The following is a 26,426-nucleotide window of genomic DNA, read 5'->3' as shown; positions in this document are numbered from 1 at the left end:
ACGTACCAAGCCAGCCGAACGATGCGTACGCCCGTAAATCTCCCGTGAGAGGCGTAACATCATCCCGTCCGATCAGCCCAGATTCCCTCATCATTATTATGTTATCGGATACGTTCCCCCAGCGAACTGACGGATTTCCGGTGCGAAGAAAGAAGAGAAAAAAACCCGAGCCGGAAATGGTTGGGAAAAACTTCCCCAAAGCCCTCGACAATATTCTTACCCGTGCTCGTCGGCTACTATCGAGAGAGCGGGGTCATCTTTGTAGTAAGATGTGTCAAGTGATACTGTGACGGAACGGAAAGGAGAAAGAAAAGGAAAAGCGATGGCTTGCCCCGAGCCAAACCGATACGGCGAGCGATACAAGTAATAATACAATAATAGAATAAAACCAATCAAAAATCAATTTGATAGTCCTTCAACCGATTCCTTCGTTATCCTTTACACGCTAGCGTTTCGGTAACCCGATTCTCTCTGTTCCGGCTATCGGGCTTCGGTCCGGTTCCATGCTCCCAAACTTCCCGCGCCATCACCATCACAAGATCAATTTCCTTCTTCTTTCTTCCGATAGCCGTGACCACTAAAGCGTGTTGAAGGGCCCATCCAACGCCCCTGCTCAGTGAGCCTCAGGCAGCAGAAGAACCCGAGAGCTGGGTTGAAACGAGTCGAACTGGAAAGCGTCCGGTGCTGAGCCGTGTATCAATCGTACACCACGGTACTCGATGTGCGGACAAAACGGAGAGAAAAATTAAATAATAAACATTAATCTCCTTGTGGAATAGTGGCTAAAGCAATACACGGTACTGGAGCTCCATAATGCTGTTACAACGTACCGGTTCCACTGTTCTTGCGATGTTTCACTCTACTGTCGATGTTCGGGCAGCGTTTAATCAGCGCCCGAGGTCAAATTCGGCAGCATAAAGTTAATTGTGAGCGTCATCACTCGGATTCCTTTGCAAACGTGCCGTGGCTGAGATAGAGCTTCTCCAGGGACGAATGCCATCACTAGTGCAAGTTTGAGGCAAGTGAAATTTTTGGACGAACTCACAAATTTAAAAAAAGTTATAATTTAATTTTGAGATTTTAATTAAAATTGAATGATTCGTATACCGAATAAAAAACTAAACAGAAAAAATATCTATAATCAAAATACGAAGATAAAGCAAAAAAATGGATTGATAAACATATAACTAAAATAAAAACAAAAGATAAAAAAGTAACATGATAAGCTTTATTAAAAGCTGATTAGTAATTCAAAATAACAAAAGAATAAATAATACCAACACTAAATGAAGCAGTAAAAATGTTAAACAATAAAAGATGTTAATGAATCAGTAAACATGAAGCTAATTAAAAAATAATAAATGAAAATACAAGAAACATGATAACCCTTATGAATAACAAATGTACAGAAGACTACATATTAAAACATTCAAAATTGAATGAAAACTTAACAGAAAGAAACATCCAAAATTGAATGAAAACTTAACAGAAAGAAATATAAAATGACCAAAAAAGCTATACCGCAAGATAACTAAATTTAAAAATAATATAGAAAAACGAAACAATAATAAGCTCTATAAATAGAAAACGTATAAAATAATAAACACTAAATAATTACGGAAGTGAATAAAAACTTAACAGAAAAAATATAACAAAATCAAAAATGTTAACGAATCAGTACATAGGCCGGCCTATCGTCGCAGAACTAAATAAAATATAATAAGTAAAAAGACAACAAACACGATGAATGAATGAACGACAACAAACACGACAAAAGACAACAAACACTTTCTATGAATAACAAATATACAAAAGAATAGACAAATAGACAAAAAAATACAATCGGCTCTACGACTATGATTTTTTGCACATTCTACACTCTCCTATTTAGATTTAATAGTTATGTAAATTAAGTAACGCATTTTTCTGTCACTTATCAATATGTTTTCACATACAGCTAACGACCTTCGTTATCACTCCATTCCCTCCATTCCAAATACTATTCCGAACTCAAACTTACCTCCATTTCCAGGACAGAAAACGCTCACAGGAACGAAATGTATGTGCCGATAAATAAAGCTAGTAGTCGCTTCCATCTCTTTTTTCTTCCCCATAATCGTTAAAAACACACGCACCGGCAGGGAACAGGCCCATTCGTGCCGGTCGTGCTGTGAATCATCATCCGCTGTCGTCGGTGGGTTGTTGCTAGTATCCAAATCGCGCGAGCCATTTCCCCGCACGTGTAATCATTTGTACCATCTTGCAACAACCACACACACAAGACTCATGATGATTACACGACGCAGCAGGGAATCCTTTTTGCGTACGGGCCACTACTCCACATCGCTGTACGACATTTGTTCGCCAATGGGTCGGTTGCAAACTCCAGCAACTTGCTAGGCGTCCATAAGAAAGTGTTCACGAGTGGAAAAAATGCAAACGAACACAGAACGAAAACAACAACAACAGAAAAAAGGATGGTCACCATTTACAGCTGTTATCAATTTGCTGTAATAAAATTTTATGCCAACCCTCAGAGTGCCAACACCCCGGAGTACGGCAGTACGGGGTCCCATAAAAATGATACGACAAAATGATGTTTTATTTAACGGAATTCAGGACGATGATAGAGCAGGATGGCGAGAAGGACAAGGCAAACCCCTTATATTGCATGAGGCTATACGTAAAAAAAAGACAAAAATAAGCATACTTACTACAGTACAGTGGGTGTCCTGGAAGTGTACGATATCCCGTTCAATAAATATGGTTTCGTTCGACCTACGGAGGACAAACGCTCACCCTCTGGTTAAAGGGCTGCCGGGCTATGGTTCGCCGGGAAATAAAGATGTAAATTTGATCGGGCGTGTTTCACCGATTATAACATTTTCTTTTCTATCTTTGCATGTAAACATAAGGACAATGAAAGGAAATGTGTGTTTTGGGACAAGATTTTGGAGAGATTTTCGGCGAAATTCTTGGACGGAGCACGTCTGCAACATTACTATTGTATGATTTTTCTCAACTAAAATGGTAAATACCTTTGCTACTAGCATCAACAGAACCATATTTATTTTATTATTTACTTTAACTTCGCCTTTTTCACTACCTCAACGTCACAACCCTTTCTACCAAATCTTTTCCAAAACTACGGCACAAAAGCCTCCCGGGCACACTTTGCCAAATGTCCGAATCGCAATGGCCAATTTAACCAATCGAGTGAACTTGTACTGCCCACATCCTTTCTGCGGCTGCCAGAAGACCGTGGCACGAAGACGAACCCGAAAACGGATACTGCTGCTGCTGCCTCTCGACCAAGGTGGTACTGGTAAAACATGCAAAACTTCTTTACACTCCATTACCCCTGCGGGGAAGCAATCGGGCCAGTGGATCGGGTTCGATGGGAAACAAATGGGACCGAACAACGGGCGGTGAAAATGAAGTTTTTCTCCTTTCGATGGAAAGCCCCATTCGTTTTATCATGGGGGAAGTAAGAGCATCCCTTGAGATGGAAGGTAAGTGTATGTGTGTGCTGTTGCTGCGTGTGGGAAATGTAAATTGAGTGTAAATGTAAAACTTAAATCACAATTCCACCGAACAGCAATAGCGCTCGAGGTGGGTTGGGCAGAGGCGGTGATACGCACCGGTCGTCCACAAAAACGTTCGAGGTGTTGATTGTCCTTCCGGGAATCGAACAAAAATGGGTTAAAGATTTTAAAGACTTTTTGCAGGAGTTACGGTAATGGAGAGGATTTTGGAGCAAAGTTTCACATAACTTGAATGAGAAGGTTTAGATAGTTGGTAAAAAGCTTATATATCAAATATAGCAAATGATATTGTACTTAAATGTCTTATGCATCCTTAACGCGCCTTAAAGTATGCCATTCAAAAATGTACTAATAATATTACGCCTGAAAGTATGCTATGAGAATATAAATACATAGCTTTTAAACGTTTAATTTGCATAACTTAAGGCGCAGACCCTACAAAACGTCCTTTAAATCAGCAAATGAATTTAATATGTGGTCAATCCTTGGCTAGTATGAGGAAAAAACTATATAAATTGTAATTAAATGGCACAAGTATTCTATGCAACTGGGACTACAAAATTGTATTCAAAATGTATCACTTTATTAAAATCAATTTGGTAGAATTAAATTGTACCAATTTATTTGACTCTCAATGGAAACATTTTCCCACCACTCACTGACCGACAACCTTTACGCAAACTTTAAACCATCCTCCCATCGCCAGCAGCAGTTTTCACGGTCTAGCGCACATAACCGTCTCCGCTATGCGATCGATTTTGGGCACATCGATTGACCATCGCAGGCTACTTTTGCAGTTTTGTTTTTCCTCGCAGCCCGCGTGAATCCGATGAACCGGGCGCATAAGTCACTTCGCTTCATTTCACTTCCAATTCGATTCCATTCTTCCGTGCCCTCCCACGAGTCCAACAAATTACAATCTCGCCCCGAAAAGTGGCTCACTGTTCCGAAGCCGAACCAATTGCCCTTCCAAGTCTGTGCTGATGTTTTGACCAGTGGGCCAGCATCACTGTGCCGCGTTCGGTGCGGTTTGATATTGAGTGCGTAAAACCGTCCAAATGGTGTGCTGGTGCTCATGGTCGGCGATGAAATTTCCATTTCATTCTCCGATCCGTATCGGCGAAGCTCTGGAGCGAGGTTGGAGCCGTGTCGAGAGTCGAAATTGTAAGTGTAGCCATCAAGGCGTGAGGTTTTTTTTGCTTTCCTTTCCTGTTACTTTTCTCTTATCGGACGACATTCGGAAAAAGCCATCATGCAACCGGTCGGAATGTAACCTGTGAAGCGAAATGATGTCACGTACTCGAAATGATTTTCGTATCATATGGAATCATAATAAGTATCCTCCTGCACGCTCACTCACACGCACGCAGCGTTGGAGCGTCTGCTGGGACGTTTCTCGGCGTCCGTTCATTCAACCGGCAGCTACACCCGGTCTCTAAATGTCGCCACAGCACGGAGACGAGTCGAACGCACATCACACATACACACCCATCGCCAGCTTCTCGGTTTCCAACTCGGAATTGCTTTGAGAAACGGAATCGCTTCTCCGGAGCTTCTCTTGCACGAGTGAATTGTTCCACCTCTGTTCCCACCTCTGGTTCCTCTGTAGCCCAGTTTCTTCGATGAAACCAGCACGGTCAGACGGGAAACAGTGAAGGAATGATTCGTAAAAGGATTCGTCCACCGATCCAATGATGCTGAAGGAAGCGAAAGTTAGGTGAAAAGTGAAGAATGGAATGTAAGCACCATCCCTTGGATTGAGCAGCCGAAAGGGGAAGAAAGTGGCAAGAAGGTGGAATTGGCTGCAGGCGTTGAGTATGCTGGTGACGATACTACTGAATGCAATTTTGCTGTAAAGTGGTCGGAAAGCCTTTTTCCTTAGACGGGTCGCTTCACGGTGGGCAAATCGATGAAACAATGCTGACAACTTGCTTAAAGTTGTCTGAAGATTTTTCAGTTTTATGCTGAATAACGCTAAACGCCTGACAGTATGCAAATATTGCTTCTTAAAAAGCCTAATTCTTCCTAAAAGCTTACACATTCTCAAATAACAGTGATTAAATATTACTAAGTATATCGTTAACCCAGGTTTTAAATGTTCAACAAGTTTATCAAAAAAGGTTGAGTAAAAACTAAGCAAAATAAAATATTAATAAAAATCAAGTTGCACACTTTTAGGCGAATATCTCGAGCAGCGGTAATTTAATCCAAAGAAGTAATTTAATGCACTACACAAATGAATTGTTTTGTTACAAAAATATCAAAATTTATACCAATTCCGTCTCACTGTGTAATGTGATGGCATTTGCTATGAAGACTACCCTGCGATGCAGCACACCAAAACGCGTGTCTTTCAACCGTCCGCAAGTACGTACCGATGCACAGGCGTACCTTCCACGTGGCGTGCCGTACAATGGCGATGAGAGCAGCGAACAGGACGATATTGTTCTGCTACGTGATATTCTTATCGATTTCGACTCGACTCCGATCTAAACTACGGCACGTTGCCGGCGCGTACGACATACCATACCATCACCAGTGCCGCCTGCGAGCGCATCGAAACACCAATATGGGCCAAAGTCGTTCTATTTCAATTAGTTATAATATATATTTGTCCCGGTATCGTCTGTCCCGTTCGGTTCGTTTGACTTCGGATGAACGAGATCATGAATGTGGAATGTCGAGCAGATTTACACGGCCAAACGTGACCTTTCCTGCTCGCTGGCCGGGGAGATAAGTGAACGTACGCGGCGGTATTCGAGCCAAAGCGGATTCGAGCAAATCAAACGTCGTAAAATTTGAGCTTGTTTAAAAATGTCCCTAAAGTTCTTCATCTCTTTTTAAAACGGCCACATTACGATATGATGATCTTTATTCTAAAACGATTCATTCAACCAGACCGTTTCAATCGCTGGGATGTCTGCGCATATCTTTCACTTTAAGAACCATCGCACCATCGTCAAAACGGTCCACCCGTCTGGCCCGGCATGATCCGGTCATTCGGGGCATGTTTAACAGGTAATCGAATTTGCATTAAGCCGTATTGTGCAAACATCCTCACCCGAACAGAAAGGGCCGAACCCAGTCCCGGCAACCGACATTGAAATTCGATTAAACTCCCACAGCGCTAAACAAATTGCGTTCGAAAGTGACACCTCGGCTAAACACCCACAATTAACCCATCGGTCCGATCGGCGACCTCGGAGATCATGGTTCGTCCACACAAACACAGCTAGGTGGACTCTTCCCCCGTCTCTCAACCCATCCCTTCGAGCATGCACTTTAAGGGAGTTTTTTTTTTGTTGTTGTTAAACACACAACCTTTGTCCGGCGTGCGCTCGTCTGTGGCATAAATTATTCAATCGCTCTGCAGCGTAGCGTAGGAGGGAAGCGACATACTGCCCACTTGGTGTTAGCGATTGGAGCCCAATCGTTATCAATTAATAATCAATTTGTTGCATAAATAATTATCGGTGAGCCGTGTGCGCCAGGTGTTGTCCCATGTTTACACGCAAAGTGGTTTGTGACAGTCTCACCGATGCGTGGCCAGTGTCACATGTGTGTGGATGAGTAGAGCATCTGATTGATATTAGAGCTAGAGAAAAATGTCAAACAAGTTGGTTGGAACGTTTCTTTTTTTAATTTAAATGTGAAAATAATTTTAATCGCCAAAAAAGGATTAAAAAATTATTTGATTTTAGTTTCTAGATCAAATAAAAGTTTAGTTAGAAAAACGCCAAATATACAAATAACTGCTCCATCAAACATTTACTTTCTCGCTATAAATCAAACAGCTTCTTTCCTCCTCCAAGCAACGCTCCAGAACCTCCAAGGCTGGCATGAGCGGTATCCTTCCAGCGGCATGTGAGCTGTGACCCGTTCTACGCCATTTCACCTCCCATTCCGGTCTGCTGCACATCGCCCGAAGCGAACAATTTATCAATATCACATACACTCCCGTAACGATTCGCTACGTTCTCAATCCGACATCACTCCATCAGCACGAAAAAGTCGCCCCACTGTGCTGCGACCTTTTGGGAATTACACCATCGCAAAAAAAACCTTCCCATAATGAGCCTTTTGGGTGTTTAGTGTGGCAAGATTTTTTGTGGTCCTCCATTGGTTCTCGCCTATTGTTCTTCGCTAAACCGACGAACCCACAAAAGGTCACGCGACCGGGGATCGAAGGCAGCCCGTGGAGAACTAAAAGTACCGTCCACGAATCGATCACTCGATTCGACCGTACCACACACACACACACACACAAAAGCCAGCAAAACTTCACACCCTTCCGAGCGAAAGTAATTTAAGTTTTATAAATTTCCTGTCAAGTGCGGGCGCTCGGTTCGGATTTCATACACCCCCCCTCCCTATTGTACCCAGCTGGCTAATGCTCGGTCCACTACTTGCAGCATTCCACTCCAATTCCGCCTTGAGTTGAAAGACGCCGGAAGAAAATCCTCCTTATCCCAAGGCGCCACCACCATCAACAATGGGGCGATTTGCGGGAGGGACGTTGGGTGATGGGAGCAAACCATGACTCACCTGAAATAAATTACACCCATCAGTGCAACGCGCCACAACAGACTCGAGGGAAACAAACAACTCGAGGTGGTTCGCGCGCGGTCGTGTACACGTTCGGCAAGGGTGCACCTGGTGGTCGCGACGCCACGACCGTTTGTGGGGTGAGGATGCAGCGTAAGACCTGTTTACAATTTACCTTGTCCCGGCTGCAAGTTGCTCAAGTGTCTCGTGCATCGTCTTAGCTAATAGGTCGAAGGAAAGGGTTGCAATGGTAAGAGAAGTGGCGCGATTGGAAAAGAAACTTGCATCCACACTAATGTGCCCGAATGTGTAGAATCGTAATATTTAATAAATTACGTAAACATAATTGCCAACATCTGGTCGTGCTTATGAGTGTAATACTGATTACACTACCAAACAAAGTAACTGTTAGAAAAGTTCTGAACGAAGCATTTACCATTGTTGCTATTAGAATGATGCTGATCTTCACTGCAACAGCATCTCATGCACTGCCTAAAATTGTGTTCACTTTAAGTCAGTGACCATAATTATATAACATACTGTCTTGATAATCTACTATATTTATTATAGAACTTTGTATGAAGCAGCACAATTTTAGGTAAAATATTTCATTCGTATTTCACTCGTAAAATGCTGCATCACACTTTGGGGAGTAATTTACATCATACTTTGTTTATTACAGATTGTTCTATCAGCCACTTTCCCAAACTCGATCGAATTCGGGAACAATCGTAACGATTGTCAAAATGTCATATTCCAAATTTTTTTGACATTTTTGAAAATGTTATCATATTGTAGCGGAATTGGGGGCAAGTGTGCCATACGGGGCAAGAGGGCCACCAAGCATTTTTCCTTAAAAACTTTAGTTTAATGATCAATTGTGTATACAGTTGGTTGCTTTCCAATGACAAGGTATTCTGAGCCTAATTTCATACAGACCAATCGATTTTTCCAATTGTTTTAAACTGATTTATATTGAGTGTCAAAATTGAGCATAATATTATAATTTTTAATCCAACCAAATAAGCTCTCAAAAATCATGCGAACAATCAACCGAGAAAATATTTACACCACCGTACAGCTGAGAAAACGTGAAATTTTTTGTGGATTTAGTTGAAAAAAACTTTCTTTTTGTCACTGAAAAATTCAATTTCAAAAAAGTTACAACTTTTGGGGCAAGTGTGCCATCTCTGTTTGGGGCAAGTGTGCCACCATCTTTCATAGGCGCGAGCTGTCAAAAATGTAAACATTGTTGTAGCGTGCTGCGGAATGGTGCGCTATTGTGAGCGGATTCCACCCCGGAAAAACAGAACAGTAACAAACCATATTGTGGTACAGTTGGTGGTCAAAAAGGGTTCATTGAGGACTAAATACATGTAGGAATACATATACTAGTGGTATAAACGTAATAATTTCCAATTATCTAAGAAACATTATTTTAACCAGGTGGCCGTCTTGCCCCATACGAGTGGCACTCTTGCCCCATAGCCCAAAAAATAACGTCTTTTTGAACCCTTTTTAAAACACTTCAAAAACTGTTTTGTTTGCACTTTTTTCAAGCGAAACTCATTTATAAGTGAGGAAATAGATGTAAAATGATTATGAGATTTAAATCGGCTTTTGAAAAACACGTTTTAGTGAGTTATAACTTGAAATGTTTAAGGTGGCACACTTGCCCCAAGTTCCGCTACGCATTACTGAACAGAATATTTACGACAACAGTTGTATCTATCAGATGAGCTTATGATGTTCTTCCTCACCAATACATCAACACACAAATTGACGGTTTGTTCCATAACAAAATATAGCATTCCTTGGAGTTTAAACGTGATAATTGAAGGTAGACTTAGAACATAGAACAATCATCAAAGCACGCAGTATATTCTGGATCTAATTGTCAAACCATATTATGGATCTAATTGGGTTTTTCCCTATTTTCGTTTTTAGACGTCAAATTGCACTGGATAAGCCCACCTGATATGTCAACTCACTTTGATCAAAATGCAGATCCGGCTATTGGTTTTTGACAATTGACAATCGCTGAGCACAGTTTCGTAGATGATAGATCAGCATTTTCTTTTTGTCGCGTCCATCCGAAGTTCTCGCTGCTTTGCCGTTACCGTCCCGATGGTGAGATCATGCGTATAGCTTTAGTGCAATTAACTGTGCATCAATAGAACAAGCGAGTTAGTTCTATGTTTTTATTATTTTGTAAACCATCGTTATGCATGATATGGTGTACAATCATTCCAACTAGTGTTACCAGAGAGTGTTTACTAGTTTTTTTTTCAACAACGCAAAAAAACCCTCCCATGGTGCTGCTTTTTCTTTTGCCTTTTCACCCACAGAATGCATTGTTTTTGCAGGTCCAACACACCCGAAACCAAAGCACAATGAAATCCAATAAAACTTCCCTATAAATACTAATTAATTTTCTTTTGTGCAAGTTTAATTCCTTCCTCAATCACGGCGCGTTTGTTGTTTGTGATTCGGTCCGGGTACAAACGCGGGATTTGCGACCGAAGCAGAGCGCAGAAGGTTGTAAGCTACTCTTTCTCTCTCTTCAATCGACAAAACAAAAAGCAGTGATTAGTGCAGTTAGTGCTGAGATTTACGACTCCCACTCTCGAGCCATGATGACTGATGGTGGCGATTAAAAACTAGTTTTACAGTTAACCATTTCTGCCGGAAGGAAGTATGTTTTTGCAAAACTTCCTGCGTTTGTAAGCAACTCAAGGGTCGATCCTGCACGCAACCACTGACACTGAGTGCTGTGAAAATATTGTTCTTTCGGCTTTCGAACGGAAAACACCTTCGTTTCGGTATCGTTTTCATACGCCGTAGCAAAACAGGATTAGATTTTGCTCACCTGATCGCAAAGCGTAGAAAACTAGGGACAGCCTGAAGCCCTGTGCAGGTGTGAAAGTAAACTTCCAGCACGCTTCCGGAAGCGTTGTTTACTTTCCGCACGCTCCTCGCTCCTCGGGGGCGGGAATGGTAAACGGCAGGCAAAGTTTACCTTTTTGCAACCCTTTTTCATCGGCATCGGGACGGGGTGACTTGCTGCTGAACGATATTCTTGACAAAACAAACCCAAACTTCCCTACATATCATGAGGGCAGATGATTGTTTGCTCGATTGTTTGCCTTTTTGCGAAGTGGTAGAAGGGTAGATTTGCATAGGATAGTAACACCGTGCGGTAATCGTGTTGGCCCGATAATCTACTTACGATTACGCAAATCAGCTTCACCAGCTCAGCCGCATCACAACATCATCCGTTCGCTGGCTGAGACGCCGTGGAAATATTCTCCCGGCCCAATATTCCAATCCAGCGCACCCAACCACAACCGTTTGGAAAGCCGAGGCGTAATACAAACAGCACCACTTTCGGATTACCACCTTCCCGAACAGAATCCAATTAACTAATTACAATTATGACCATCTCGCAGTAGTAGTGCTTCTACAGCTCCCTAGGGAGAGCAACTCGGAACGGTTACACTCCACACATCATCATCATCATCGGGAGTTGAGTCATTAAAGTTTCTTTCCAACCCCGTGCAGCGTGACAGCTTGTCATGTGACGTACGTCTGGAAGGCGCTAATTAAGTTCACGCTGTGTTACCACTTGCCATACTACTAGCAGGGCGATTATTGGCCAAAGGAGAATACAGCATAAGGTGATGAGGCGTTGCGTGCTGGGAAGAAAGTGGGCGAGCGAGCGATGGTGATGTCGGTCTTAGCTTAATGAATATTTTATTGCACTTTTTTATTAATTGATTGAATTGCTTCAACATGAAGGATGTGTCTAGTCTGACCAATTTTATAAGAAAAACTTGTTTGTCATTAGTGTTGTGCATATCTGCTATACACAACCTATTATAATGCACACTATAAACTATAGACACATTGTAACACATTTCCGTAAGCCAAATCACACCATAGCAACACACTCGGCAGAACTCAGACCACACCGTTTAGGGACGATCAAGTGTCGATAAGTCCACTTCGAACAAGTTTGATTCCATCTTGGCAAATGTCAGCGAAACATTGACCTACCGTGACGATGCTCGACGACCACTGTGACGTGCACTCACGGTCATCACATTACAGTATAGAGGTTTGTATAATTTTACATTAAATAATGTGTTTACTTGAAACATCGAATGGTCTTATGGAAACTATTTTATGCACAGAGAAAGACAATCAAGCAGATACAAATTGATTTTTGTCTTAAGGCAGTGGTCTCCAACCGCGAAAGAATTGATTTTTTCAAACAAAAGCATCATTACAATAAATATCGTGCGTTTCCTCTCACGATCAAGATTAAATTTTCAACCGACATGTCTAGAAAAAAATTTAAACATATAATTAAGTTTTTATTTACAAAAAAAATAAACTAACTTATTCTAACATAACCTAAATCCTAACTCCTAACTATAAAAAAAATAAGAAAAAACCTATCTCGTCCTAGACGTCTGTACTGCTCGGGAGATAACGGAAAAAGAGAGTTATCAGATCGTCTCTCGATCGAATGTCACCGTCACAAAGCTGCCACTACAGCCACGCGTATCACCGTTATACCAGTACCAAGGTTAATAATGGTTATACCACATAATTCGTCACGGGGGGAAAAGACGGACGTCCCCGGACGTATTACTATGACCTAATACGATGAATCTTATTTTTATGTCGCTTTATGTGTCTCGAATTCTCAAAAGTTCTATCTGTTACATTGTTTACTGTTGTATTTCTTGCTCTAGGGTCTAATTTTTTTCTTATGTTAGGTTTTACATAAACTTCTTGACCTTCTCGAATCAAAGGTGGAGTTTCTTTTCTAATATTTCCTTTCATTTGGTTTTGCCTAGATCGTTCAATATTAGTTTTCGCATTCGCAAATATTTTTTTCGCTTGTTCGTGTATAGTTATGGGCCTCATTTCATTTGTTTGATTGAACAATATTTCGTTCGGCGTATACCCAGTAGCTGAGTGGACAGTTGCATTGTATAATGAAACTGCTATTGGTATAAGCGCTTCTGTGTCCATGTCCACGAATTTATGTTTGTTTGTATTATAAATTTCTATTATTGTTGAGTGCGTTTTTTCTACTTGGCCATTGCTCTCTGATGATGATGCGTATGTCAGCGAGCAACCTAAATTGCATAAGAAATTTTTAAGTTGGATAGATCTGAACGTTGTTTCGTGATCGGTAATTATTTGTAATGGAATCCCAAAGGTACTAAAATATTTGGCTAACGCATTCTTTACGTCCACCAGGTTTTTTGTATCTATAGGAATCATTTGCGCGAATTTTGAGAACGAATCTGCTAATGAAAGGAAGCTTTTCGAGTTTATGGAAAATATATCCATATGAACACGCTCCATCGGTTTATCGGTGGCTGGCCTCGGTGAGATCTTGATGTTATACGGCTTTCGTTCGTATTTGTGCATGTTGCACACAGGGCATGCGTTGACAGCAGATTTGATTCGATCATGCATCTTTGGGAAAAAGTATGACCTCTTCATCTGATTTTCAATTTCGTGTATACCTCGGTGAGCTCTCTCGTGTTCTCTTGTTATTAGCTGGTTTTGCTCTTCAACGGATACCACATCTTTGACTTGGGAGTGTGTCATAACGATGTAACCGCTGCAGCTAAAATGATTTTTATAAGAGTTTTGTATTATTTGTATTAGGTTTTGTGAAGCAAGAATGGCCGTTTGTTTCCCGTTATGGAATTTACGTAATATGTCTGTTATCTTTGATTCATCGTAGTCGGTTCTACGTATAATGGTTCTTTTGTAATTTGGAAATGGTATTTCTATTAAATCTTCATGTTCAGCAGCTAATTCAAAAACTATTTGATTGCGGTAGTAATTTAATGGCCTTTCGCTAGATTTAATATAAAAGTCGTCTGACGTACTTCCTGAATGATTTGTAGCTAAAATTGTTGTATTGGTTGAATTAATTTCGTTAGTATTTTCAGTTTTTCTGCTAAGGGCATCTGCTACAACATTAGCTCTTCCCTCTTTGTATTCTACAGAATATTGATAGTTTTCTAATTCTAGTCTCCAATTTAAGATTCTATTATTTTTGATAGAGGTTTTAATAAACGTTAGAGGTTTATGATCAGTGAAAAGTTTGAACTCATTTCCATAAAGATAAGCTTTGTATTTGCGGATTGCCCAAATTATTGCTAGTGCCTCCTTTTCTATAGTAGAGTAATTAATTTCTGCCTTATTTAATGTCCTACTGGCAAAGGCAATGGGCCTTTCAACTTTGTTTTGTATTTGCGAAAGTACCGCACCAACAGCAAAATCACTTGCGTCGGTGGTAAGAACGAAAGGTAAATTGAAATCCGGATATGCCAGTATTTGGTCTGATGCTATTGTTTCTTTTAATTTAGAAAATGAATCGATATACTCCGGGTCATTGATATTAATAGTCTGATCTTTTTTTAAGTATTTAGTTAAATGCTTAGTAATTTTTGAATAATCTTTGATGAAACGACGATAATATCCTGATAATCCAAGAAATTGTCGGATTTGTTTTTCATTGGAAGGTATAGGCCAGTCCAATATTTTTTTCACTTTTTCGGGGTTTGGTCTTATACCATCAGGAGATATTATATGACCAAGAAATTCGGTCTCCCTTTTTAGGAATTCGCATTTGTCTAGCTGTATTTTTAAATTAAATTGTGCTAATCTTCCGAGTACTGTTGAGACGTTTTTCAAGTGATCTTCTAAATTTGTTCCTACAATTACGATATCGTCCAAGTAAACATAACAGATTTTGCCAATAAGCTCAGCTAAAATGTTATTCATGGCACGTTGAAATGTAGCTGGCGCATTTTTCAGCCCAAATGGCATTCTAGTAAATTCAAAATGGCCATGGCTTGTCGAGAAAGCAGTTTTTTCTTGATACTCAGGGTGCATCTCAATCTGGTGAAACCCAGATTTCAGATCTAATATCGTGAAGTATTGTGATTTACCTAAGCTATCAAGAATATCTTCAATTTCTGGCATTGGAAACTTATCGTTTATCGTTTTGTCATTTAATTTCCTGTAGTCTATGACAACCCGTACTTTCTTTTTCCCAGATGCATCCATTTTCTTTTGCACCACCCAAATTGGCGATGAATAAGGACTTGTCGAAGGTTGAATAATGCCAGAGTCGAGCATATCCCTGATTTGGGTTTCAACATCTTGCTTATAGACATGTGGGTAGCGGTATGTTTTAGTATAAACAGGCAAGTCATCGGTAGTGTTTATTTTATGTTTAATTATTGTAGTACTAGTTAGTTTTTCATTTAATTTCAAAAGGACGTTATGGTTTTTGATGACAGTTTCGAACAATTTCGATTTCTCGTAAAATGATAGATGATCTGTTCTTATTAATGTTTCGATTATTTTTTTAGTTGGAATGTCATTACAAGCCGATGGAATAGGTGTTAATGTTTCGAAATTATTTACAGTCAAGTTCAATTTAGGTATGTGGGGAGTTGTTTTACTGGTAGATAATACTTTAACGAAAGTTTTATTATCTATAGAAGAATATAACCCAGGTTCTATAATTATATTTTCTGATAAATTTTCAAAAGTTGGAACACACCAATCACCATTTTGATCGGTTTCAATTGATATTGTGTGGTGGTAAAATTTTTTTGAGGAAAATAATTTTTCGAACCAAATTTTTGTTTCGTTGATAACTACGACATTGTTTTTGAAATCTATGACGGTGTTTGTTTGACTCAAAAATTCAGTACCTATTATGCCGTCAAAAAAATCGTGAAATTCCATAATGTAATAAGTTTGTGCTGGTATGTTTGGGCCTAAAAGCTTACAAATAGCTTTTTCTTGAATAATTTTAGTACCAAAAATATTTTTAATACTCACTTGTTCTGTTTTAATTGTGTTTTTGATAATACCAGGTCTTATAATATTTTTATTTGCTCCTGTATCTATGAGCATACGGATTTGCCTGTTGGTTTTGCTGTCCTTCACTTTTATGTAAGGTAAAAAATTAGAACAGTATTTTATGTTATGCTGGTTGATGGCGAATCCAAGTGAAAATTTTGTTCACAATTTGCAGAGTTATCATCTTGTGAAGCAACCTCAAAATTATTAATCGTTCTTTTATTCAATGTGAGTCTGCTTCGCATTGAATTATCCACTTCCATAGGTTGTGGATAAGGTTCCCTATTGATGTTTTGATTTTGAGCAAAATGGCTTTTTTGAGTGGTAGCTGTTCTATTATTTTGAAAGAAACTATTTTTTGTTGGTTGGGTGGTTTCTGGACCATGCAGTCTGCTGTTATTTCGTGTGATTTAAATTTACAAAGAAAAGCATAAGCCTCTTCAATGTCTTTGGGGCGGGCTGCCTGTATATGGCCAAAATACATTCCTTTCAATCCTGAGATAAAAGCAGCTAATCCATCTTCGTCAATAAATTGATTAATTACAGCCCAGTTATCTTTATAAGCTTGGGTCTGCTTAGCAATAGTTTTAATGCATTGAATTATTTCTTTTGTTTTTTGGTAGTACTTATGTATTGTCATTCCGTCGACCATTTTGTTTTGCCACAATTTACATTTATAAGTCGACAATTCCTGCCGATCCCCAATGCATCAAAAAGAATTTCTTTTAATGATTCAAAATCGTTGATACTTCCGGCTAAACAAAGAATATCCCTAGCTTTACCTTCGATTTTATTTATTACTGCCGTTAAGTACATCTTAAAAACCTCACCAGTAACCCTACCATTGAAAAGGTTAAGTGTTTCTTCTGTAGTGGTGAGCCATGTGGATAATTGTTTGCGATTCCCGTCAAATGATGGCAATGATTTTATAGGGTCGGGGATGCGAAAAAAACTGGCTACATCGATAGATGGTTGGCTTTGCTGGATTGTCAAAACTGCAATTTTTTCTTGCAAATCTGCTATCGTTTGGTTCATAATTTTAAGCTGCTCTGTTGGTTCCATTTCTATAGTGTTAATATTTAGTTGGTCTAAATTAGGAAGTGAACTGTCTTGTAAAGGTATATTCGAATATTCTCCGGATAATTCCGAATCTGAACTCTCTTCTGAAGCCGATAGATTTTTGAACAAAACGCTAAGCTCGATTCGAGGCTTTACGTTAGCTGAACTGTTCACATGCATGCGTGTCGATACAATTGTTATAAGCAGCGGCAACCGATGCCTCGTGCTCTTGCTATTCGCACAATACACACAACGCACACTACTAACAATAAGTTCACTCGCGGACAACACGAGGATGATTCTTCTTCGATAATCTGTTGACCTATCTGGTAGTATCAATACAGATAGTTTACGACGATAAATAAAAAATCGATCGCAAACTCACATGGACACAAATACACTGTAGTTATTTCAAGCCTATCTGGTAGTGCTTGAAACTAACCGAATACACATTCACTATGAAAAGATGAAACGTACTCACGTGCTTTGGATATAAAAAAAAATCCGATGGTCCGGTACCAGGTGTGTGCCGGGGGGCCCTCAAATCGAACAGCGGATGTAATCCTATAGCTGTTGATGCTGAATGCGGGAACCACTTACGTAACGAGGATTAATTCGTTATTTGCCACTATTTTTGCACTCTGGATTGTCTACAGCGCCAATTAAGTTTTTATTTACAAAAAAAATAAACTAACTTATTCTAACATAACCTAAATCCTAACTCCTAACTATAAAAAAAATAAGAAAAAACCTATCTCGTCCTAGACGTCTGTACTGCTCGGGAGATAACGGAAAAAGAGAGTTATCAGATCGTCTCTCGATCGAATGTCACCGTCACAAAGCTGCCACTACAGCCACGCGTATCACCGTTATACCAGTACCAAGGTTAATAATGGTTATACCACATAATTATATATTTTATGAAAAAGCTTACTAAACTCAAATATATGTAAATGCCCTCAATACATGTTGAACGCGGCAAATGTATTTTCCAACCCAAGTGGTCCGAGATTCTTAAAAGCCTGGAGAGGGTTATATTTCACTTAAGGGTTAAGGGTTCACATTTATTTTTATATTTATTTAACCTAACATGTATTTTTTTAAACACAATCACTATGTAATTGAGTATTTCAAACGGACATTTTAATGCATAATTATTATTTAAAAGCTAAATGAAAAGAATTGCTTAATTCTTTAAAGCTTTAAAACAATCTCAACAAACACCAGTCTGCTGTGTCGTCTTTGTAACAACCAAATCTGTTCATAGACTGTTTCCACCAACCGATCCGTGTCGTTTCAAAAACACGCACCATAAAGAAAGCAGTTGTTTACCTCGCCGACATCAACAATTGAGTTTAAACTCAGCCATGCTTATTCTCACAACAATCAACATACACCGTGAACCATCAAAAAGGATTAAAAACACCCCAGCAAAGCAAAAGCAACGGAACCTAACGTCAAACGATGCGCACAAAGGGGGAAATTTGTAAAACTTTCCACCCAAAAATGTTCACGTGACCGTCGCCGTAACCTTGGAAAGAATGCTACCACATGTTCTTGCAACCTTTTCGATGTTTGTTCTTGGAAAGTACACCACCGAACACACACGACGACGACGACGACGCCGACGAGGGCATTCAAGAAAGCAACCAAAAAGGACATTAGGCGTGACGGTAATGCTATCGGGGACGAATTCACCCGCTACAAACGGGGTTGCTTTAAGAATTATGTCTACACCCAAACCCACCTACATCAGATCGATTTGTTTGTGGCACACACTGGGAGGGTGGAAATGTGCTTCCTTCTTCACGTACAAAAGCCTCGAAATGAACATTTGTATTTTGGTGACGGGGAAATCTGCAAAAACTCACCGCCAAAGTGAGGAATTTTACAAAACCGCGTTACTTTTCTTGAGAATGCGCAACTATCATCCGTACGAAACGACAGCACCAACACCCACCGAACGTCTTTTGGAATGTGCAGTTTTACGGTGGAAAAGAGTTGAAACTTTTCGCTCTTCCCTCTCCGGCTGGTGCCCCGAAACACGCAAGACCACTCTGCGTGTGTCACCGCCGTCGCTGAGGAATCGGTTTGGGAATTTAATTAAAATGAAGTCATGGAATGCTGCACGGGTTCATTTTACAACCATTCTTGGCGGTGTTTTTCCGTACGAGATTTTAATTGCTGCCTGCAACTACTGACACCACCGTATCACACCGGGGTGTGTGTGTGTTTATGGGTGATCGTGGATGGGTTTGGTTGGAAGAGAAAGTAAAATTATGCTAGCAATTGCAACACATTTCAAGAGCATCCTTATATACCACACGCGGCTAAAGAAGCTTCTTCAAGGACAATAGAAATGTAAGAGGAAATTATGCAACGCTTTAACTCTTTAAAGCGTTTTAGCATACATTAAAGTAGCTTTTTTACAAAAAAGAAACATAAATTACAAGATTTTCTTTAAAAAGAAAAATCCTGTAATAGCTTTCAAGAACATCACTATCAATCTTCATAATAAAATTCAAAATTAAGTGGATTCAATTAAACAATTAAAGGCACTCCTTGCTCCTTGTTTGCGCTACACACTACAACATGATCGCTGCAAAATTACACTAAATTTATGAACACCTGCAGTAAACTTGTGCATGAAATATGGTGCCTTCCTCCCCACCAAGTGAACTCCCCTTCTCACAGTGCGGTGACGAAAATCGACTTGAGTGAATTTTTCCACTCCACTCTTAAGCTGGAGTCACCGTTTGGTACGTAAAGCTCCTCAACCAATTCACCCACCATCACTACCGGTAAAGTGGAGAAACCGTATCGCTACACCAGCAAGAGTTATTATGTCAACCAAGTGACCGCAACAGCACACTGAGGAGGTGGGTTACAGGGCTAAACGTTTGCTGCTTTAGTTTGGTACTGGACGTTTATTTTTTTCCCCTCCGCTCGTCCTGTGCAACATCGTCGCTAACAAAACGTTCGTTCGCAAGGTGCAAGGTGAAAAATGCAATGCCCCCATACATGGCTCACCATTTAACGGTGGTCGGTTGTTGTGCTGTGGATGAGATGAAACGAGTCGTTACGATATGTTTGCTGGCGAAAAGCTTTGTAAGAGTAGGAAAAAAGTTATTACGCTGTTATTTTTCAATGGTGGTTGCTGGTGGATTATTATTTGGAGTGCATTTTTATCACACACACACATTCAGAGAAGAAGATTGGTACAAGACGTTCAAACCGTTACAGAAGAGCATTAGTTTCCCTCACAAACTGCAGTTATATTTTTCCGACGGTTGTTATGTTTATCGTGTACCATCATTGTATATGTTCGGTCAAAATTATTACGTTATTTAGATATTATTTTTTAGATAACAATATTTTCTTAATATTTCATGAAACAAAGGAAGACAGCTTCTTCATCCTTGATTGCCGCTCGAAAGGCTAAATCCACTTTAAAAAATGCTTCTTAAGTGATAATATTTATTACCAGTCTCCCTTTCCAAGCCATTTTGGCTAATTAATCCACCAGATGCAGTTGCACCCAAACTCCCAATGGGGGTTAGCTGCCAGCTAACGTGGATAGCACAAATTAAATATTTATTACCCTCTTCATTAGCACAGAACGCTGCTGCTACTGCTGCCGTTGCTCCATACTTTCGCCCATAAGCGCTGTAAGAGTTACACTGCAACATAACAATCCCATGGGACGACTAGAGAGAGAGAGTGAGAGTGAGAGAGAGAGAGAGAAAAAGTGGAGCGAAAAAAAAATCCGGAAAGGAAATTAAACCTCTGCCGACAGGAAAGCAATAATCGCATTTAGCACACTTTCGCCGTTTGCGTTACACACGACGGCAATTGCACATTCCCCGTCCGTGCAGGGGGAAAACATTTTCCGGCCACGCGGAAAAGTGTGCCACACAGCCCCGAAAGGGATGTAACAGCGGATGAGTTAGGAAAAACTGGGGGTAAAAATTACATCTTCGTTTTCCTGCGGCGTGTTTCCTGGCGTGGTACTGCAGTGTGATCTTAAATCGTCCGTCGTTTGGTGCAAGAATGCACTTCGGTGGCGGTGGAGTAGGTCGCAAAGATCGCAGCGTTGCGATAAATTTTAACAGACACTTGGTCCCGAATATCAGGAAGCTTACTGATTGAGGAAGATATCCTGGCTTTGCAGCATTTATCTTTCTCTCGGAAAGAAAACACTGAAGTTCAATTTAAAGTGTGTCACTTTATCGACTTCTTTATAGTTAATTTGTCTTACTTTCTATTCATCAAGTAAACCCCTCAAAGGACCTTATCGTTTTGCACTCTGTTTACCTAGCTTTAAGTGCTCCAGCCTGCTCCACCAGTAAAATGCAAATAGGTTTCCTATCACCATGCCCTATCGATCGTACAGTTCCCAACCATACCTTCTGCGGTATCAATATTTAAACATTCCACACCGGTTTCCTAGTCTATATTCAAATCATCCGCCGTTCAGTTTGCATATCCCGGTTCAGGAGCAACGAACTCATCTACCATTCTTTACATCTTTGCTTTCTGCATATGTCCTCATCATATGCGATAGCATCGCACCGGTATGGGAAGAGGTTGTGATGAAAATCATTACTGCTCTACCTTCTTTTACTCTTCTATTTCTAGCACAAGGGTTTTTTTTAACATTATCTAGCAGCTCTTCTTATCATGCTCTCATGCTCATGCCTGGAATCAGATAACAGTTAACTAACAGACAGAGCGCACCCTGTGCAAAAATGGAAACTTCTTTCCCAATGACACCAAACACACACAGACACATTGGGAAGACCTTTTTGACTGATTGTCACGCATTCTAGAACAAAAAAAAACCTACACAAAAGAAAAATTCCTTCGAGAGGCATGAAAAACTCACACACATTTTGATCTGAAATCCTTCGCAACCCACCAACGCACCATTAAATATTCATGTGCACGCATCGCTACCCAACCGGGTACGGGATCAATCGAATAATTTCGTGCTCGACGGGAACACACAGCACAAAGAGGCGGGAAGCTGAATGAGCTTACTACAATATCAAATCCCAATGCCTGACTGTTGATGTTGTGTCGGATCGGTTTCACCGTGTGTGCTGGGGAGCGTCACCATCATCATCGTTATCATTGCCTGGCAAGCGATGGAACGATCTTTATTTTATGAAGGTAGAATTACACCGATGAAGCATTAAATCCCAGCTTCAGACACCGAGCGGAACCCAGAACGACGGAATGCTGTAGCGCGTGAGGAAGGCGTGAGCTAATTTTCTCGATTGATATGTGACGTTATTATCGTGTGCTAAAGTGGTGTTTGGTGTCTTACCGTTTCATGTTTGCGTTGACCACTTTAGTCAATGAAATGGTAATGGTTTGGTGGGAAGGTTCGAAAAATTGGATGAAAATGCTTTTCTTTCATTATTCATGAACTGTGGATATGGATATTATAAGGCTGGGTTTTGTTGTCTGAATGTTGCAACTCGAGAGCTACGTGTCCCCATTACATAAAACTTATTCTGAAGCAAACTATAGGTTTTAGCCTACACCTTTGGAAAACAGCGCTAAGCTACGAACCTATATTCAGCACATTATGCCTAAAACATAGCATTATTCTATCATCTCACATCTGCAACCCATCACAAAGAAGAAATTTATTACACTTTCAAACATTTTCAGTTCAAAAAATCCCACAAAACATGTAAACACTTCACGCCTCCCATAACGCACAGCTGCATTGTTCGCAGCGCAACTGGGCTCAGATTTCATGGGCCAAAAGGCCCACACAGAAACTTCTACTTCATATTTGTTACCCGATTCCCAAACAAATAAGAACGTACGATAGAAGAAGAACAAAAATGCCCTCAACACGAGTTGGCTGATTCCACAGAGAATGGGTAATAAAACCCGAGCATTCCCTGGGACAACACATATTCTCCAAGTGCCTAAGTTGTCCTTGGGCAAATGGCTGTTTAGAGCTGTTAAAAATCCCACTTATTTTTATTATAAACAGATGGATGGATGTATATAGTGTAAAAAAACCCTTTAATAATTTTATTTAAGTTATTACTTCGTCTTTACTTTGTTTATTGTTGGTCAAGATAGTTTGTTTATGAGATATGCTATTTACTTATATTTAAGTAAAACCGTGGAACAAAAAACCAGTCAACTGAACGAAAAACGTTTAAAATAATTAGAATTTAATGAACCGAAATTACTTTGGTTTGTGAATAATTTATTTAAACAGTAAATTACTACTGAACGTGTTAAATAAAATACCAAAGAAACGGTATTATCCGAAAACCGCTTCAAAAAGGCATAACAGAATGACCCGATCCTCACCAAACACGATCAAAAACAACAGGCTACATATGTTCCACCATCGAAGCGACCTACAACGGCCAAGGAAGCTGACGCAGCAACTTCGATCGCTCAACTTTCCCCAGTCCCAGTACCGATCGCCCTCGCCTGTGGTATCAGATTCTATTCTGCCGTTGTTGCTGTTAGACGTATCGTTGAGTTCTTGCGTGGAAACAGCAGTGGATAATTGGCACCATTAGTCAGACGACAGTAACAAACTAGATCGCTCAGACAGCTCTGCTCCCGTACGTGTAAGGGTGAAAAACAATTTTTGAAAACTTCTTTACCAACCTGTGGAAAAATTACATTTTACAGTGAACCCCCCCTGCAGTGAAAGTGATAGCAACCACCACAACTAAAAGAAACGAGCGTGCCATTCGGCAGGAAAGTAAAAACAACAGCTAGACAGCGGCGCAGTGAAATCAGCGGACTTAATTGCAATAAAATCAAATCCTTTTTGTGTCACCTGAAAGTGCGATCGCAAATCACAAAAAAAAATGAGTAACACCTCGCGTGGTAGAGGCGGAAACTCTCGTTGCTACTCATATTATGAATCGAGATTGATCCACGTTTCCCGCCACTATCACGAACTGGATGATGATGATTGCTGTGATATCTACAACCACAGCAACACACCAAGATACAGCGTTAGCGAAAGCAGCTCCTATAACTATACTGGCAACATTAGACAGCTACCGCCCATTCAAAGAGCCATCCAGCCAAAAGCTGCCGCTGCTTTGTCACCAATTGCCGTATCATCGAGCCAAAAGCTCCAGTGGCCATTTTCCAAAGAAAGTATCATAAAGGTGCCAGTGGGGATTAAAAAAAGTGCTCCTCGTTCGTTTCTTGTGGGCACAGGATCAGACATTTCGTACATTAAAGCAGATAAGCTAACTATGCCGTTTCAAGTTAACCACAGGGAAACATTAACTATATACCGTTATCTAACCGCGTCGGTAGAGTCGTTGGGCACAGCCACAGTTGATCTATATTTCGGCAGAAAGAGAATCAAGCACCTGTTCCACATTATACCGGATTACGCCGGGCTGCACGTCGATGGGGTTCTGGGGTGTGATTTTGTGCACGTACATGTAGGCAGCATTGATTTTGGTAGCCATATTATCACCATAAGGGCAGGGAACTAAGATTATTCTTATTGGAGTAAGAATTTGCGTGAAAAAATATACTCATTGTTACTTTTCAAATGAACATTTATAATCTTACTTTTATCGAGATATCACTTATTTTTTGCAGCTCTTAGGAACTTAATTAACAGCAATGTTTGTTTTATTTCATCTTCTTTTCATTCGAATAATTTTGATTTTTCCCCGTTTTCTTACACAATCAAATGTTTTAATCAACAAAAACCAATAGCTTTAAGGCATCTCCACATTTTGACTTACACAATAAACAATAATGAAGCAATTATTCATCAACTGCGTTATTATTAAAATTAAATGTTTTTCTTCATTCATTCAAGTCTTTGAAGAGTTACGTAGGTAAGATATGTTTAATTTGCATTAAATATACCAATTTAAAAATCGTTGTGAATATAACGATCTTTGGCATAAACCAATATCACGCTCACCATCACACATCTGAAACACACCACAAACAGGATATATTCAATTCATACAATGGGAGTCTTTGTTGGAAAGTCACTCAAACTATTTGGCTCTTACAATATACCGTCACAGCTCGAAAATATTCCACCACTCTTGTCGAAACCGACTTTCTCTCCAGGCAGTTAGACATCCGATGGAGCATTTCCGTTTACGCATTGCCCGATCTTGACTCGGGTCTGCTCCATTGGATGTTGAGAGCACAACGCGAACAATGTTGCCTCATCTGCAGATATTTCGCGGACTGAGACAGCGATATTATTGTTTACTTATAATTCTACACTTCCAGAATCAAACATTAAACAGTTCCCTTCTTCAAACTAGCAGGAGACATTGCTCCATATACCAACCGTTTAGCGGGGCAGTTGTTTTCGCGTTGTGGTAGAATAAAGATCGCTGCTAACGTGCCTTCTTCGGTCGAGGTATACGCAAGGGTAAGACCTGAGAACTTTGTGGCTTTCACAACGACTAAAGAGGCATCGTCAATCGTAAAGTGTTTTTTTTGTCTCGCAATATAATGTCATTTGCAGATTGAAGAGAACTTAAAAAAAACTATTCGTTCGGATGTACTGTAGTGTGACAGTATTAAATTTTTCATTTTCGTTGAATTTATAACCCATTTATGACTGTTTATCTCTCTCACTCCGATTTCCTCTCTTGTCCTTATCAGACAACAGCGCCACGCTGAGTTTGTCGGGGGAGACGACACGCTTAATCCGTCTCATGATCTCGTCTCGATCGTCTCGATAATGGGTTGCAGGCTGACCCGATCAGACGAATTATCAATAAACCTAGCGATTTTGGATTAGCTTATCGATTCGCATACAAGCAACCGCCAATAACCTTTTCCTTTTTTCACTTTTACTATTGAATTCCATAAATTTTCTTTAAATTCTCCATAAAATCATAACCTAATTTCACCATTTGTTCTTCACAGGGCTTCCTACTGCAAGATTTTACACCAAACAACGATAAAAGATTGCTCTTGCCACGATTGCTTTTGGTGTATTTTGAAGACAGTTTTCTCCACCAATCCTACAGATATTTATATTTTACCAATAACTTCGGATTACGCGTTCGTGTTCTTTCCGATTGCGGTGAAACAATCTGGTCACCCTGATCATTTGTCTTGCCGACCGCACATGACAGACGAGTCGACAGGTAATACACTAGAACAAAAAAATCACAATCGAGTAAGCATCGTAGAAAGCCGGTAAAATTTCGCATCAAGTCCATTCCAGCAAAACAAACGTTTACAAGTAATAGACACAACGAAATTAGACTCGTTTTCGTGTAATCTACAACTGTGCGATCGCTATAACGCCCAAAAATGAACTTCTTCTGCGGTTACGACGATAGCTACAGTGCCACCAGCTACGAGAGC

The 26,426-nt window shown here is 40.1% G+C and overlaps 1 protein-coding gene across 1 annotated transcript in view; it reads right to left on the bottom strand.

Annotated features, from left to right (window-relative positions):
• The window catches only part of LOC121592865, a 112,145-nt gene that overhangs the window by 77,180 nt on the left and 8,539 nt on the right, over window positions 1-26,426 (bottom strand). The gene's annotated exons all lie outside the window — the stretch shown is intronic.

The sequence above is a fragment of the Anopheles merus genome, chromosome 2L (genome assembly GCF_017562075.2).
Source record: "Anopheles merus strain MAF chromosome 2L, AmerM5.1, whole genome shotgun sequence".
NCBI lineage: Eukaryota > Metazoa > Arthropoda > Insecta > Diptera > Culicidae > Anopheles > Anopheles merus.
The sequence above is the reverse complement of the archived record's forward strand: the minus strand, read 5'-3'. Positions and strand labels throughout refer to the sequence as shown.